This window comes from Terrapene carolina, unplaced genomic scaffold (assembly GCF_002925995.2).
Source record: "Terrapene carolina triunguis isolate 2854851 unplaced genomic scaffold, T_m_triunguis-2.0 Scaffold838, whole genome shotgun sequence".
Taxonomy (NCBI): Eukaryota; Metazoa; Chordata; order Testudines; family Emydidae; genus Terrapene; species Terrapene triunguis.
The window spans coordinates 144,585-148,877 of record NW_020665189.1 but is presented as its reverse complement, the minus strand read 5'-3'; positions in this window follow the sequence as shown (position 1 = coordinate 148,877).

Below are 4,293 nucleotides of genomic sequence, written 5' to 3'. Positions count from 1 at the left end.
GAATTCTTGATCCGGTCCTTCCTGCATTAAAACTGCTCCCACGCCTCGCTCGGAAGCATCTGTGGTTACTAGGAACGGTTTGTCAAAGTCTGGGGCCCTTAGCACAGGGTCAGACATGAGTGTTGCCTTAAGCTGGTTAAAGGCCTTTTGACACTTATCAGTCCACTGAACTGCATTTGGCTGTTTCTTTCTGGTTAGGTCTGTCAGCGGGGCGGCGATTTGGCTGTAGTGTGGTACAAATCGCCTATAATATCCGGCCAAGCCTAAGAAGGATTGGACCTGTTTCTTTGACTTTGGAACCGGCCACTTTTGGATAGCATCCACTTTGGCCTGTAGGGGATTTATAGTTCCTTGACCCACCTGGTGCCCCAGGTACGTCACTCTGTTTTGGCCTATTTGACACTTTTTAGCCTTAACAGTTAGTCCTGCCTGTCGGATGCGCTCGAAGACTTTTCCCAGGTGCTCCAGGTGTTCTGTCCATGAATCAGAAAAAATGGCCACATCATCGAGGTAGGCAACTGCAGATTCTCCCAATCCCGCTAAGAGACCATCTACAAGTCTTTGGAAGGTGGCGGGTGCATTTCGCAACCCGAAAGGGAGTACATTGAATTCATACACCCCTGCCTGGGTGACGAAGGCGGACCTTTCCTTAGCGGGTTCATCTAGTGGTACTTGCCAGTACCCTTTGGTTAAGTCTAAAGTAGAGATGAATTGGGCATGTCCCAATTTTTCCAATAGCTCATCTGTGCGTGGCATTGGATAGTTGTCAGGACGAGTTACAGCATTTAGCTTACGGTAGTCCACGCAAAAGCGTATTTCCCCATCTGGTTTGGGAACTAGAACCACTGGAGATGCCCATGCACTGGTAGAGGGGCGGATTATACCCATCTGTAGCATGTCCTGGATCTCCCTTTGTATAGCCGCTTGGGCATGAGGTGACTCCCGGTAGGGTGGGGTTCTAATTGGGTGAGCATTACCTGTGTCAATGGAGTGGTATGCCCGTTCGGTCCGTCCTGGAGTGGCTGAGAAAATCGGTGCAAAGCTTGTGCACAGCTCCTTGATCTGCTGTCGCTGCAGACGTCCTAGGGTCGTGGAGAGGTTCACCTCTTCCACGCCACCATTCCTTGTTCCTTCGTAGTAGACACCTGCAGGCCACTCCGCGTCATCTGTTTCCTGGGCTGTAAACTGGCAAACGTTTAATCCTCTGGAATAAAAGGGCTTAAGAGAATTAACATGGTATACCTTAGGCTTTATGTTGGAGGTGGGGGAGGCTATGAGATAGTTAACAGCTCCTAGGCGCTCCTGGACCGTGAATGGTCCTTCCCACGACTCTTCCATTTTATGGGCCTGGAGCGCCTTTAAGACCATGACTTGGTCTCCTACTTTGAAGGACCGTTCTCTGGAATGTTTATCATACCAGGCCTTTTGCTCTTCCTGAGCATCCTTTAGGTTTTCTTTAGCAAGGGCTAAAGAGTGTCGGAGGGTGTTTTGTAGGTTGCTTACAAAGTCTAGAATGTTAGTTCCTGGAGAAGGCGTAAACCCCTCCCATTGCTGCTTCACCAACTGTAATGGCCCCTTAACCTCGCGGCCATACACAAGTTCAAATGGTGAAAACCCTAAACTGGGATGTGGTACAGCCCTGTAGGCAAAAAGCAACTGCTGCAACACTAGGTCCCAATCATTGGAGTGTTCATTTACGAATTTACGTATCATGGCCCCCAAAGTTCCATTAAACCTTTCCACCAGACCATTGGTTTGATGGTGATGAGGGGTGGCAACCAAGTGATTCACCCCATGAGCTTCCCACAGGTTTTTCATGTTCCCTGCCAGGAAATTAGTTCCCGAATCTGTAAGGATGTCGGAGGGCCAACCTACCCTGGCAAAAATGTCTGCTAATGCCTGGCACACACTTTTAGTCTTGGTGTTGCTTAAGGGTACAGCTTCCGGCCATCGGGTAGCAAAATCCATGAAAGTCAGTACGTACTGCTTTCCTCTGGGTGTCTTCTTTGGGAAAGGACCCAGAATATCCACAGCTACTCGCTGAAATGGGACCTCAATTATGGGTAGTGGCTGGAGAGGGGCTTTAACCTGGTCTTGGGGCTTTCCCACTCGTTGGCACACCTCACAAGACCGGACATAATTAGCAACGTCCTTGCCCATTCCCTCCCAGTGGAAGGACTTCCCCAACCGGTCTTTGGTTCTGTTCACCCCAGAATGGCCACTGGGATGATCATGGGCTAAGCTCAAGAGCTTTACCCGATACTTAGTGGGAACCACCAACTGTCTTTGAGGATGCCAGTCTTCCTGGTGCCCACCAGAAAGAGTCTCCTTGTATAAAAGTCCTTGTTCTACAACAAACCGGGATCGGTTAGAAGAGCTGAGAGGCGGTGGGGTGCTCCGTGCCGCCGCCCAAGCTTTCTGAAGGCTGTCATCTGCTTCCTGCTCGGCCTGGAACTGTTCCCTTGATGCTGGAGACATCAGTTCCTCCTTGGACTGTGGACTGGGGCTTGGTCCCTCTGGAAGCGATGCAGGTGCTGGGGCTGTTTCCACTGACCGTGAACCGCTGTCCGCTGGTGCACTATGTGGTATCTCAGGCTCTGGCTGAGCCTCTTGGGTAGGGTTATCTGCTGCTTCCGCCAGTTCAGGCTCGCTGGTGCCCTCTGGCATTGGAGTTGTAGACGGGTTTGCAAGCGCTGGACTCCGTGCCGGCAATGGTTCTGGTGCTGGTTGCGTTGCCAGTTCCGGTTCCGGGACTGGCTTTGGCTGGGTCTCTGGGATTGGATCCACTACGGCTGTTGCAGTCGTTGGCAGGGGATCCGGTTCCACCACCTGTGTTTGGGTCTCCGGTAACACAGACGGGGCCCTGGTGGACGGCTCAGGAACAGGGATGGGGGTGGAAGCTTGCTTAGCCTGGCTGCGGGTGACTATTCCCACCCTCTTGGCTAGCTTCACATGGTTGGCCAAGTCTTCCCCCAGCAGCATGGGGATGGGATAATTGTCATAGACTGCAAAAGTCCACATTCCTGCCCAGCCCTTGTACTGGACATGCAACTGGGCTGTAGGCAAGGTTACAGACTGTGACACGAAGGGTTGAATTGTCACTGTAGCCTCCGGGTTGATGAGTTTGGGGTCCACTAGGGATTGGTGGATAGTTGACACTTGTGCCCCAGTGTCCCTCCAAGCGATAACCTTCTTTCCGCCCACTCTCAAGGTTTCCCTTCGCTCCGAGGGTATGAGAGAGGCATCTGGGTCTGGGGATCTTTGGTGTGACTGGGGTGTAATGAACTGTAATCGGTTGGGGTTCTTGGGGCAGTGAGCCTTTATATGCCCCAGTTCATTACATTTAAAACATCGCCCTGCTAAGGTATCACCGGGGCGATGTTGGTTGATGGAGACTGGTGTGGTGGGGTGAGAAGGCGTCTGGGGTTTCCCTTGGGATGTGGGTGGGGCCTTGGGTTGTCCCCGGTGGTAAGGTTTTGTTTCGGCTTGCCCCTTCTGATATTCGCTCCAACTGCTACTAGCTTTTTTCTTTTCTGTCACCTCCACCCATTTGGCTCCAATCTCCCCCGCCTCGGTTACAGTTTTGGGCTTCCCATCTAGGATGTACCTTTCTATTTCCTCAGGAACACCCTCTAAAAACTGCTCCATTTGCAATAGGAAGGGCAACTCTTCCGTAGATTTAACATTTGCTCCTGATATCCAGGCATCCCAATTTTTCCCAATGTGGTAGGCATGTCGGGTACATGACACATCGGGTTTCCACCTTAGGGCTCTGAACCGCCGACGGGCATGCTCAGGTGTTAGCCCCATTCTGATTCTGGCCTTGTTTTTAAAAAGTTCATAACTGTTCATGTGTTCCTTAGGCATTTCAGCCGCCACCTCTGCTAAGGGTCCACTGAGCTGCGGCCTCAGCTCTACCATGTACTGGGTTGGAGGGATGTTGTATCCAAGGCAGGCCCTTTCAAAATTTTCTAAGAAGGCCTCAGTATCATCGCCTGCCTTGTAGGTAGGGAATTTCCTGGGATGGGAAGTGGTACCTGGAGAGGAGTTGTTAGGATGGTCTGATGCACCCTGCCTAGTCCTTGCTGCTTCCAGTTCCATCTCTTTTTCTTTCAGCTCCATCTCTCTTTTATGGGCCTCCTGTTTGGCTTTTTCCTCTCTGTCTCTCAGCTCCATCTCTCTCTTGTGGGCCGCCTCTTTGGCTTTCTCTTCTCTGTCTCTCAGCTCTATCTCTTTTTCTTTCAGCTCCATAGCTCTCTTGTGGGCCTCCTCTTTAGCTTTTTCTTCTTTGGT